The sequence below is a fragment of the Microcaecilia unicolor genome, chromosome 12 (genome assembly GCF_901765095.1).
Source record: "Microcaecilia unicolor chromosome 12, aMicUni1.1, whole genome shotgun sequence".
NCBI lineage: Eukaryota > Metazoa > Chordata > Amphibia > Gymnophiona > Siphonopidae > Microcaecilia > Microcaecilia unicolor.
This window is the reverse complement of record NC_044042.1, coordinates 1229715-1243950: the sequence shown is the minus strand read 5'-3', so window position 1 is coordinate 1243950 and position 14236 is coordinate 1229715.

Here is a 14236-nt window from a genome sequence, read left to right as displayed (position 1 = left end):
GGTTGTGTACGTGGAATTGGGACTTTTGAAAACTGTCCAACGCACACAGATATTTCGGGACGTGGGGCTGGAGCATAGAACAGCCTTTACAGCTTACATTTGGGTTTCCAGAAGTGTGCGTGTAAATTTTCAAGGAAAAGCACCAGCACAAAGAACAGGTCTGAATTGTTTGCGCGTTTTTCCCATGTCACTTTCTAAAGGGAAATGGTTTTCAGAGTGTCTGGTAGCCACAGATGAGGGCTCATGCTGCTGAAATCCCAGTGGAGCCGACAGAGCTGCCTCTCTCCACTCCATTGCTCGGTCCCACTTCCCTAATCCCATGAGTGCAATTCCCTTCGAGGCTGCTTGTCTTCGGAGCCACTGTCATGTTTGTTTTCTAGTGACAGGTGCTTCTGGAGTTCACCAGGAAAGCATTTTCTTAGTAGGCAGGTCAGTTGCATCTCTTCCTGCCTATGCTCAGAATCTTTTTCTGTAAGGCTTGAAGAAGTTCTTTGATTCATGTCGCACAAACCGTGTGTGTGATCTCATCCGAGGATAAGCTTTACATAGCTATGTAGTTGAACTGCTAGAGCGTCTTTTTTCTAAGGCATTCTGAAGTCAGGATTCTGAAGGATTATTTATGTCTGGTTGGATCCAGGTCCTGCCTGTGTCAACTTCTCAAGCTCACTGGCACAAGGAGGAGAGGAGGGAGCTCATGAAAACACTGGATGTTCATTTATATTATGGGTTTTAATTTCTGTATTACTGTTTTATGCTGTCATTTTTTTGAACATCATTTTGAGCTTTTATGTTTAACACTCTAAACCAGAGGTTCTCAACCCAGTCCTCGGGACACATTTTGCAAATCTATCTCATGCATATTCATTAGGAGTATTCTGAAAACCTGACTGGGTTGACAACACTTTTATAAACAAACGAGTCAGGTCTTCTGGCTCAGTGCACTCAGGAGATTTATGGATTGGGATTTGATATACCGCCTTTCTGTGGTTTTTTTTTTTGCAACTACATTCAAAGCGGTTTACATAGTATGTATAGGTACTTATTTGTACCTGGGGCGATGGAGAGTTAAGTGATTGCTATAGTGGGAATCGAACCTAGTTCCCGTCCGCTGCACTAACCGCTAGGATACTCCTCCAGATTCCTTGTTAGAAATTGGTTAAAGTCCTTAGTTATTAATTTGTACAGCGCTGCATAACCCTAGTAGCGCTCTAGAAATGTTTAGTAGTAGTAAAATGAATTGTACGTCCCAACCCTGGGAAAATTGCAAGGTGGCTGCTAAGAACACACGCTAAGCCCAAATCTCACTTACCTGGACAGAAATGTGTTTCAGCTTTCTGTTATCTGATAACCCACCGGTGAGCCTTCTCAGGAGTAGCCCCCCCCCCCCCCCACCCCACCCCACACTAAAGTTGCCCTCATAGGGGCTACATCAAGCTGAAGACTACAGGAAGCAGGTGGAAGCCTGGTTCTTCTCCCAAGCCTTCAATATATGCGATGACTGACTATCCTCTCACTCCATCTCTGCATTAGCTTGCTGCACACTTTGACTAGTTCCACATCCACCATTTATTTATCCTAATGATTTTGTGCTACCCGTCTTGTCTATTTGGTTGATTTTCAGCCAGGTTTAAGTGGGTGGAGAAGCTGGCTGGCAATGTTTAGTGGCATCTGAATGGACGATTCCGCTATCAGCCATGACCATGGCGCTATCGAGGGAAGTGCCAGGTGTGGAGTCTGAGCCGACCTGGGCAAGTTGGACCGCAGAAAAGGCCGTCCTAATTTTGCCCGTCAGGCATTCAGGTATTGCTGTAGTGGCCGTAGCCTCATAACTTCTGGGTGCTACTGCAGACTGTTATTCCGTGCCATTGTGTGGGCGTGGCCCGACATTGATGGTCAGCATTGGGGGGAAAATGCTCATATTGGCTGGGACACATCTGTACGTTTCAATTGCACTGACATTATGAGCATCGTATCTGTTGTTTGAATGTTTTTCAACGTGTTGCCTTTTCAGGTGTGTCATTTGCTGATCCCATGAGCATCACATATGTTATATGAATGTTCTTCCATGCTGCTTATTATGGTATCATTTGTACTCTGCTGACATTGATCATGTTTCTACCATGCGGGTTTTAATGTATAGATTTCTGATACTATATCGTGTTCCTATTATTAAGTTTGTTTCCAAATTTACCTCACTTATTGTATTTATGTTTCTATTTGGTCATTTACTATTGTTGTTCTGTTAACAAAATTGTAAGTTTTATGTCCAACTGTACCTGCTGTGCCCTGGGTCAATCTCTTCGTAGAGGTGGTTAGTAAGTGTCAATAAATACATTATTATTTCTTCCATTATATACATCATTCCTCTTGAAAAGCCAAAGTCCAAAGGTTGCAATTTAACATACATAATGCAGCAGCGCATACCAGAATTCCTCATTCATCTCCCTATTCTAATTAATTGACTCTTCCTCTCCTTCTGCACCAGGTGACCCGTATTTAGAATGGAATCTGCTCTCCCACCATTTCAGGAATGAGCCTAATCGTACTTGTTCAAAACAGAATTAAAGACGTTTATATATTTAGCATGGCAGACCTGCAGCCCGGGAGTGTGACGTACAGAGCTGAGCACTTTTTTTTTCTTTTAATTGACTGTAATTTTCTTTTCATCTTGTTACTGTAAACTGCCCTGCTGCTGTTTTCACCAACTTCAGAGGGCACTGAATCAGTTAAACTAAACAGGTAATTGACTACAATAAAACATTGTTTTTAATATCCAATCCACCATCCATAGCCACTGCTAGCTATAGTAGTTCAGTATCCTAGATGACCTTTCCCTCCCAAAGGTGTTTAAACCTCACCCTACCTTCTTGTCACAAACCTATGGCTCCGCTGAAGATTTCTTCCTAAGCAATCAAATTAACATGGCTGTGGACCCTCAGTTCCTTACGCAGTAATTTACAACAAAGGCTGCTGGTACAAGCACGTTCCTCTTTGTGCATTGTAAATAGGCTCCTGCCTTCCCTGGAATCATTAGCAGCCCTTTACCTTCTGAGCAAAACAGATGATTCAAGACATACCAGTAGCTCTCCATAGGTAACAGGGGCATCCATTTAATGCCTTTGGCGCATTAGCACAATCATGTTTCTTAACAGCAGCAAGCTTCTAGGAGCATCTGGGGCTAACGGACAAACATGATTCAGCCCTTCCTGCTGTTAACTGAGGAGTAGAGAAAGGAACTGGCCCTTGAAATAGGATAAGAATCTGCAGTGAAGTGGAGGGGTGTGAGGAGATACTGGAACAGCTGTGGTTAGGAAGATGACGAAGCGAAAAGCTGTCTTTATTGGGATGTGGGTTCTTTGTATCCAGCCGAAGGAAATGTTCTTTGCCTTTAGATACCACTAGCAGTTTCTTTTCCTGTGAGGTAAAGGGGCTCATTTTCAAAGCACTTAGAGTTACAGAGTTCCTTAGGTTACTATGAGGGGCATTTTTGATATGACATCTAAGTCTGAATTTGGACGCTTTATACAAAACGTCCAAAGCCAGAACAGGAAAGAAGGTCATTTTCGAAAAAGAAAAATATTTATTTATTTTTTTGGTCCATTTTCAAACCAAAATAAATGTCCAAATGCAAAACGTCCAACATAGAGGAGGAGTGGCTTAACGGCTTTGATCCTGGCAACATGGGTAGATTCCCACTGCAGCTCCTTGTGACATTGGGCAAGTCAAATGCACAAGGGGCGTTTTTGGATATGACGTCTAAGTCTGAATTTGGACGTTTTTTTGTAAAACGTCCAATATCGGAAAAGGAAAGGTCATTTTGTACAAAAAAAAGTCTCTCTTTTCCTTTGGAAAAATGTTTTCTGATTTGGATGTTTTATTTTTTGGTCCATTTTCAAACCAAAATAAATGTCCAAATGCGAAACGTCCAACATAGAGGAGGAGTGGCTTAACGGCTTTGATCCTGGCAACATGGGTAGATTCCCACTGCAGCTCCTTGTGACATTGGGCAAGTCAAATGCACAAGGGGCGTTTTTGGATATGACGTCTAAGTCTGAATTTGGACGTTTTTTTGTAAAACGTCCAATATCGGAAAAGGAAAGGTCATTTTGTACAAAAAAAAGTCTCTCTTTTCCTTTGGAAAAATGTTTTCTGATTTGGATGTTTTATTTTTTGGTCCATTTTCAAACCAAAATAAATGTCCAAATGCGAAACGTCCAACATAGAGGAGGAGTGGCTTAACGGCTTTGATCCTGGCAACATGAGTAGATTCCCACTGCAGCTCCTTGTGACATTGGGCAAGTCAAATGCACAAGGGGCGTTTTTGGATATGACGTCTAAGTCTGAATTTGGACGTTTTTTTGTAAAACGTCCAATATCGGAAAAGGAAAGGTCATTTTGTACAAAAAAAAGTCTCTCTTTTCCTTTGGAAAAATGTTTTCTGATTTGGATGTTTTATTTTTTGGTCCATTTTCAAACCAAAATAAATGTCCAAATGCGAAACGTCCAACATAGAGGAGGAGTGGCTTAACGGCTTTGATCCTGGCAACATGGGTAGATTCCCACTGCAGCTCCTTGTGACATTGGGCAAGTCAAATGCACAAGGGGCGTTTTTGGATATGACGTCTAAGTCTGAAGTTGGACGTTTTTTTGTAAAACGTCCAATATCGGAAAAGGAAAGGTCATTTTGTACAAAAAAAAGTCTCTCTTTTCCTTTGGAAAAATGTTTTCTGATTTGGATGTTTTATTTTTTGGTCCATTTTCAAACCAAAATAAATGTCCAAATGCGAAACGTCCAACATAGAGGAGGAGTGGCTTAACGGCTTTGATCCTGGCAACATGGGTAGATTCCCACTGCAGCTCCTTGTGACATTGGGCAAGTCAAATGCACAAGGGGCGTTTTTGGATATGACGTCTAAGTCTGAATTTGGACGTTTTTTTGTAAAACGTCCAATATCGGAAAAGGAAAGGTCATTTTGTACAAAAAAAAGTCTCTCTTTTCCTTTGGAAAAATGTTTTCTGATTTGGATGTTTTATTTTTTGGTCCATTTTCAAACCAAAATAAATGTCCAAATGCGAAACGTCCAACATAGAGGAGGAGTGGCTTAACGGCTTTGATCCTGGCAACATGGGTAGATTCCCACTGCAGCTCCTTGTGACATTGGGCAAGTCAAATGCACAAGGGGCGTTTTTGGATATGACGTCTAAGTCTGAATTTGGACGTTTTTTTGTAAAACGTCCAATATCGGAAAAGGAAAGGTCATTTTGTACAAAAAAAAGTCTCTCTTTTCCTTTGGAAAAATGTTTTCTGATTTGGATGTTTTATTTTTTGGTCCATTTTCAAACCAAAATAAATGTCCAAATGCGAAACGTCCAACATAGAGGAGGAGTGGCTTAACGGCTTTGATCCTGGCAACATGGGTAGATTCCCACTGCAGCTCCTTGTGACATTGGGCAAGTCAAATGCACAAGGGGCGTGTTTGGATCTGACGTCTAAGTCTGAATTTGGACGTTTTTTTGTAAAACGTCCAATATCGGAAAAGGAAAGGTCATTTTGTACAAAAAAAAGTCTCTCTTTTCCTTTGGAAAAATGTTTTCTGATTTGGATGTTTTATTTTTTGGTCCATTTTCAAACCAAAATAAATGTCCAAATGCAAAACGTCCAACATAGAGGAGGAGTGGCTTAACGGCTTTGATCCTGGCAACATGGGTAGATTCCCACTGCAGCTCCTTGTGACATTGGGCAAGTCAAATGCACAAGGGGCGTTTTTGGATATGACGTCTAAGTCTGAATTTGGACGTTTTTTTGTAAAACGTCCAATATCGGAAAAGGAAAGGTCATTTTGTACAAAAAAAAGTCTCTCTTTTCCTTTGGAAAAATGTTTTCTGATTTGGATGTTTTATTTTTTGGTCCATTTTCAAACCAAAATAAATGTCCAAATGCGAAACGTCCAACATAGAGGAGGAGTGGCTTAACGGCTTTGATCCTGGCAACATGGGTAGATTCCCACTGCAACTCCTTGTGACATTGGGCAAGTCAAATGCACAAGGGGCGTTTTTGGATATGACGTCTAAGTCTGAATTTGGACGCTTTATACAAAACGTCCAAAGCCAGAACAGGAAAGAAGGTCATTTTCGAAAAAGAAAAACATTTATTTATTTTTTTGAAAATACTATGGACTTTTTATTTTTTGGTCCATTTTCAAACCAAAATAAATGTCCAAATGCGAAACGTCCAACATAGAGGAGGAGTGGCTTAACGGCTTTGATCCTGGCAACATGGGTAGATTCCCACTGCAGCTCCTTGTGACATTGGGCAAGTCAAATGCACAAGGGGCGTTTTTGGATATGACGTCTAAGTCTGAATTTGGACGTTTTTTTGTAAAACGTCCAATATCGGAAAAGGAAAGGTCATTTTGTACAAAAAAAAGTCTCTCTTTTCCTTTGGAAAAATGTTTTCTGATTTGGATGTTTTATTTTTTGGTCCATTTTCAAACCAAAATAAATGTCCAAATGCGAAACGTCCAATATAGAGGAGGAGTGGCTTAACGGCTTTGATCCTGGCAACATGGGTAGATTCCCACTGCAGCTCCTTGTGACATTGGGCAAGTCAAATGCACAAGGGGCGTTTTTGGATATGACGTCTAAGTCTGAATTTGGACGTTTTTTTGTAAAACGTCCAATATCGGAAAAGGAAAGGTCATTTTGTACAAAAAAAAGTCTCTCTTTTCCTTTGGAAAAATGTTTTCTGATTTGGATGTTTTATTTTTTGGTCCATTTTCAAACCAAAATAAATGTCCAAATGCGAAACGTCCAACATAGAGGAGGAGTGGCTTAACGGCTTTGATCCTGGCAACATGGGTAGATTCCCACTGCAGCTCCTTGTGACATTGGGCAAGTCAAATGCACAAGGGGCGTTTTTGGATATGACGTCTAAGTCTGAATTTGGACGTTTTTTTGTAAAACGTCCAATATCGGAAAAGGAAAGGTCATTTTGTACAAAAAAAAGTCTCTCTTTTCCTTTGGAAAAATGTTTTCTGATTTGGATGTTTTATTTTTTGGTCCATTTTCAAACCAAAATAAATGTCCAAATGCGAAACGTCCAACATAGAGGAGGAGTGGCTTAACGGCTTTGATCCTGGCAACATGGGTAGATTCCCACTGCAGCTCCTTGTGACATTGGGCAAGTCAAATGCACAAGGGGCGTTTTTGGATATGACGTCTAAGTCTGAATTTGGACGTTTTTTTGTAAAACGTCCAATATCGGAAAAGGAAAGGTCATTTTGTACAAAAAAAAGTCTCTCTTTTCCTTTGGAAAAATGTTTTCTGATTTGGATGTTTTATTTTTTGGTCCATTTTCAAACCAAAATGATTGTCCAAATGCGAAACGTCCAACATAGAGGAGGAGTGGCTTAACGGCTTTGATCCTGGCAACATGGGTAGATTCCCACTGCAGCTCCTTGTGACATTGGGCAAGTCAAATGCACAAGGGGCGTTTTTGGATATGACGTCTAAGTCTGAATTTGGACGTTTTTTTGTAAAACGTCCAATATCGGAAAAGGAAAGGTCATTTTGTACAAAAAAAAGTCTCTCTTTTCCTTTGGAAAAATGTTTTCTGATTTGGATGTTTTATTTTTTGGTCCATTTTCAAACCAAAATAAATGTCCAAATGCGAAACGTCCAACATAGAGGAGGAGTGGCTTAACGGCTTTGATCCTGGCAACATGGGTAGATTCCCACTGCAGCTCCTTGTGACATTGGGCAAGTCAAATGCACAAGGGGCGTTTTTGGATATGACGTCTAAGTCTGAATTTGGACGTTTTTTTGTAAAACGTCCAATATCGGAAAAGGAAAGGTCATTTTGTACAAAAAAAAGTCTCTCTTTTCCTTTGGAAAAATGTTTTCTGATTTGGATGTTTTATTTTTTGGTCCATTTTCAAACCAAAATAAATGTCCAAATGCGAAACGTCCAACATAGAGGAGGAGTGGCTTAACGGCTTTGATCCTGGCAACATGGGTAGATTCCCACTGCAGCTCCTTGTGACATTGGGCAAGTCAAATGCACAAGGGGCGTTTTTGGATATGACGTCTAAGTCTGAATTTGGACGTTTTTTTGTAAAACGTCCAATATCGGAAAAGGAAAGGTCATTTTGTACAAAAAAAAGTCTCTCTTTTCCTTTGGAAAAATGTTTTCTGATTTGGATGTTTTATTTTTTGGTCCATTTTCAAACCAAAATAAATGTCCAAATGCGAAACGTCCAACATAGAGGAGGAGTGGCTTAACGGCTTTGATCCTGGCAACATGGGTAGATTCCCACTGCAGCTCCTTGTGACATTGGGCAAGTCAAATGCACAAGGGGCGTTTTTGGATATGACGTCTAAGTCTGAAGTTGGACGTTTTTTTGTAAAACGTCCAATATCGGAAAAGGAAAGGTCATTTTGTACAAAAAAAAGTCTCTCTTTTCCTTTGGAAAAATGTTTTCTGATTTGGATGTTTTATTTTTTGGTCCATTTTCAAACCAAAATAAATGTCCAAATGCGAAACGTCCAACATAGAGGAGGAGTGGCTTAACGGCTTTGATCCTGGCAACATGGGTAGATTCCCACTGCAGCTCCTTGTGACATTGGGCAAGTCAAATGCACAAGGGGCGTTTTTGGATATGACGTCTAAGTCTGAAGTTGGACGTTTTTTTGTAAAACGTCCAATATCGGAAAAGGAAAGGTCATTTTGTACAAAAAAAAGTCTCTCTTTTCCTTTGGAAAAATGTTTTCTGATTTGGATGTTTTATTTTTTGGTCCATTTTCAAACCAAAATAAATGTCCAAATGCGAAACGTCCAACATAGAGGAGGAGTGGCTTAACGGCTTTGATCCTGGCAACATGGGTAGATTCCCACTGCAGCTCCTTGTGACATTGGGCAAGTCAAATGCACAAGGGGCGTTTTTGGATATGACGTCTAAGTCTGAAGTTGGACGTTTTTTTGTAAAACGTCCAATATCGGAAAAGGAAAGGTCATTTTGTACAAAAAAAAGTCTCTCTTTTCCTTTGGAAAAATGTTTTCTGATTTGGATGTTTTATTTTTTGGTCCATTTTCAAACCAAAATAAATGTCCAAATGCGAAACATCCAACATAGAGGAGGAGTGGCTTAACGGCTTTGATCCTGGCAACATGGGTAGATTCCCACTGCAGCTCCTTGTGACATTGGGCAAGTCAAATGCACAAGGGGCGTTTTTGGATATGACGTCTAAGTCTGAAGTTGGACGTTTTTTTGTAAAACGTCCAATATCGGAAAAGGAAAGGTCATTTTGTACAAAAAAAAGTCTCTCTTTTCCTTTGGAAAAATGTTTTCTGATTTGGATGTTTTATTTTTTGGTCCATTTTCAAACCAAAATAAATGTCCAAATGCGAAACGTCCAACATAGAGGAGGAGTGGCTTAACGGCTTTGATCCTGGCAACATGGGTAGATTCCCACTGCAGCTCCTTGTGACATTGGGCAAGTCAAATGCACAAGGGGCGTTTTTGGATATGACGTCTAAGTCTGAATTTGGACGTTTTTTTGTAAAACGTCCAATATCGGAAAAGGAAAGGTCATTTTGTACAAAAAAAAGTCTCTCTTTTCCTTTGGAAAAATGTTTTCTGATTTGGATGTTTTATTTTTTGGTCCATTTTCAAACCAAAATAAATGTCCAAATGCGAAACGTCCAACATAGAGGAGGAGTGGCTTAACGGCTTTGATCCTGGCAACATGGGTAGATTCCCACTGCAGCTCCTTGTGACATTGGGCAAGTCAAATGCACAAGGGGCGTTTTTGGATATGACGTCTAAGTCTGAATTTGGACGTTTTTTTGTAAAACGTCCAATATCGGAAAAGGAAAGGTCATTTTGTACAAAAAAAAGTCTCTCTTTTCCTTTGGAAAAATGTTTTCTGATTTGGATGTTTTATTTTTTGGTCCATTTTCAAACCAAAATAAATGTCCAAATGCGAAACGTCCAACATAGAGGAGGAGTGGCTTAACGGCTTTGATCCTGGCAACATGGGTAGATTCCCACTGCAGCTCCTTGTGACATTGGGCAAGTCAAATGCACAAGGGGCGTTTTTGGATATGACGTCTAAGTCTGAATTTGGACGTTTTTTTGTAAAACGTCCAATATCGGAAAAGGAAAGGTCATTTTGTACAAAAAAAAGTCTCTCTTTTCCTTTGGAAAAATGTTTTCTGATTTGGATGTTTTATTTTTTGGTCCATTTTCAAACCAAAATAAATGTCCAAATGCGAAACGTCCAACATAGAGGAGGAGTGGCTTAACGGCTTTGATCCTGGCAACATGGGTAGATTCCCACTGCAGCTCCTTGTGACATTGGGCAAGTCAAATGCACAAGGGGCGTTTTTGGATATGACGTCTAAGTCTGAATTTGGACGTTTTTTTGTAAAACGTCCAATATCGGAAAAGGAAAGGTCATTTTGTACAAAAAAAAGTCTCTCTTTTCCTTTGGAAAAATGTTTTCTGATTTGGATGTTTTATTTTTTGGTCCATTTTCAAACCAAAATAAATGTCCAAATGCGAAACGTCCAACATAGAGGAGGAGTGGCTTAACGGCTTTGATCCTGGCAACATGGGTAGATTCCCACTGCAGCTCCTTGTGACATTGGGCAAGTCAAATGCACAAGGGGCGTTTTTGGATATGACGTCTAAGTCTGAAGTTGGACGTTTTTTTGTAAAACGTCCAATATCGGAAAAGGAAAGGTCATTTTGTACAAAAAAAAGTCTCTCTTTTCCTTTGGAAAAATGTTTTCTGATTTGGATGTTTTATTTTTTGGTCCATTTTCAAACCAAAATAAATGTCCAAATGCGAAACGTCCAACATAGAGGAGGAGTGGCTTAACGGCTTTGATCCTGGCAACATGGGTAGATTCCCACTGCAGCTCCTTGTGACATTGGGCAAGTCAAATGCACAAGGGGCGTTTTTGGATATGACGTCTAAGTCTGAAGTTGGACGTTTTTTTGTAAAACGTCCAATATCGGAAAAGGAAAGGTCATTTTGTACAAAAAAAAGTCTCTCTTTTCCTTTGGAAAAATGTTTTCTGATTTGGATGTTTTATTTTTTGGTCCATTTTCAAACCAAAATAAATGTCCAAATGCGAAACGTCCAACATAGAGGAGGAGTGGCTTAACGGCTTTGATCCTGGCAACATGGGTAGATTCCCACTGCAGCTCCTTGTGACATTGGGCAAGTCAAATGCACAAGGGGCGTTTTTGGATATGACGTCTAAGTCTGAAGTTGGACGTTTTTTTGTAAAACGTCCAATATCGGAAAAGGAAAGGTCATTTTGTACAAAAAAAAGTCTCTCTTTTCCTTTGGAAAAATGTTTTCTGATTTGGATGTTTTATTTTTTGGTCCATTTTCAAACCAAAATAAATGTCCAAATGCGAAACGTCCAACATAGAGGAGGAGTGGCTTAACGGCTTTGATCCTGGCAACATGGGTAGATTCCCACTGCAGCTCCTTGTGACATTGGGCAAGTCAAATGCACAAGGGGCGTTTTTGGATATGACGTCTAAGTCTGAAGTTGGACGTTTTTTTGTAAAACGTCCAATATCGGAAAAGGAAAGGTCATTTTGTACAAAAAAAAGTCTCTCTTTTCCTTTGGAAAAATGTTTTCTGATTTGGATGTTTTATTTTTTGGTCCATTTTCAAACCAAAATAAATGTCCAAATGCGAAACGTCCAACATAGAGGAGGAGTGGCTTAACGGCTTTGATCCTGGCAACATGGGTAGATTCCCACTGCAGCTCCTTGTGACATTGGGCAAGTCAAATGCACAAGGGGCGTTTTTGGATATGACGTCTAAGTCTGAAGTTGGACGTTTTTTTGTAAAACGTCCAATATCGGAAAAGGAAAGGTCATTTTGTACAAAAAAAAGTCTCTCTTTTCCTTTGGAAAAATGTTTTCTGATTTGGATGTTTTATTTTTTGGTCCATTTTCAAACCAAAATAAATGTCCAAATGCGAAACGTCCAACATAGAGGAGGAGTGGCTTAACGGCTTTGATCCTGGCAACATGGGTAGATTCCCACTGCAGCTCCTTGTGACATTGGGCAAGTCAAATGCACAAGGGGCGTTTTTGGATATGACGTCTAAGTCTGAATTTGGACGTTTTTTTGTAAAACGTCCAATATCGGAAAAGGAAAGGTCATTTTGTACAAAAAAAAGTCTCTCTTTTCCTTTGGAAAAATGTTTTCTGATTTGGATGTTTTATTTTTTGGTCCATTTTCAAACCAAAATAAATGTCCAAATGCGAAACGTCCAACATAGAGGAGGAGTGGCTTAACGGCTTTGATCCTGGCAACATGGGTAGATTCCCACTGCAGCTCCTTGTGACATTGGGCAAGTCAAATGCACAAGGGGCGTTTTTGGATATGACGTCTAAGTCTGAATTTGGACGTTTTTTTGTAAAACGTCCAATATCGGAAAAGGAAAGGTCATTTTGTACAAAAAAAAGTCTCTCTTTTCCTTTGGAAAAATGTTTTCTGATTTGGATGTTTTATTTTTTGGTCCATTTTCAAACCAAAATAAATGTCCAAATGCGAAACGTCCAACATAGAGGAGGAGTGGCTTAACGGCTTTGATCCTGGCAACATGGGTAGATTCCCACTGCAGCTCCTTGTGACATTGGGCAAGTCAAATGCACAAGGGGCGTTTTTGGATATGACGTCTAAGTCTGAATTTGGACGTTTTTTTGTAAAACGTCCAATATCGGAAAAGGAAAGGTCATTTTGTACAAAAAAAAGTCTCTCTTTTCCTTTGGAAAAATGTTTTCTGATTTGGATGTTTTATTTTTTGGTCCATTTTCAAACCAAAATAAATGTCCAAATGCGAAACGTCCAACATAGAGGAGGAGTGGCTTAACGGCTTTGATCCTGGCAACATGGGTAGATTCCCACTGCAGCTCCTTGTGACATTGGGCAAGTCAAATGCACAAGGGGCGTTTTTGGATATGACGTCTAAGTCTGAATTTGGACGTTTTTTTGTAAAACGTCCAATATCGGAAAAGGAAAGGTCATTTTGTACAAAAAAAAGTCTCTCTTTTCCTTTGGAAAAATGTTTTCTGATTTGGATGTTTTATTTTTTGGTCCATTTTCAAACCAAAATAAATGTCCAAATGCGAAACGTCCAACATAGAGGAGGAGTGGCTTAACGGCTTTGATCCTGGCAACATGGGTAGATTCCCACTGCAGCTCCTTGTGACATTGGGCAAGTCAAATGCACAAGGGGCGTTTTGGATATGACGTCTAAGTCTGAATTTGGACGTTTTTTTGTAAAACGTCCAATATCGGAAAAGGAAAGGTCATTTTGTACAAAAAAAAGTCTCTCTTTTCCTTTGGAAAAATGTTTTCTGATTTGGATGTTTTATTTTTTGGTCCATTTTCAAACCAAAATAAATGTCCAAATGCGAAACGTCCAACATAGAGGAGGAGTGGCTTAACGGCTTTGATCCTGGCAACATGGGTAGATTCCCACTGCAGCTCCTTGTGACATTGGGCAAGTCAAATGCACAAGGGGCGTTTTTGGATATGACGTCTAAGTCTGAATTTGGACGTTTTTTTGTAAAACGTCCAATATCGGAAAAGGAAAGGTCATTTTGTACAAAAAAAAGTCTCTCTTTTCCTTTGGAAAAATGTTTTCTGATTTGGATGTTTTATTTTTTGGTCCATTTTCAAACCAAAATAAATGTCCAAATGCGAAACGTCCAACATAGAGGAGGAGTGGCTTAACGGCTTTGATCCTGGCAACATGGGTAGATTCCCACTGCAGCTCCTTGTGACATTGGGCAAGTCAAATGCACAAGGGGCGTTTTTGGATATGACGTCTAAGTCTGAATTTGGACGTTTTTTTGTAAAACGTCCAATATCGGAAAAGGAAAGGTCATTTTGTACAAAAAAAAGTCTCTCTTTTCCTTTGGAAAAATGTTTTCTGATTTGGATGTTTTATTTTTTGGTCCATTTTCAAACCAAAATAAATGTCCAAATGCGAAACGTCCAACATAGAGGAGGAGTGGCTTAACGGCTTTGATCCTGGCAACATGGGTAGATTCCCACTGCAGCTCCTTGTGACATTGGGCAAGTCAAATGCACAAGGGGCGTTTTTGGATATGACGTCTAAGTCTGAATTTGGACGTTTTTTTGTAAAACGTCCAATATCGGAAAAGGAAAGGTCATTTTGTACAAAAAAAGTCTCTCT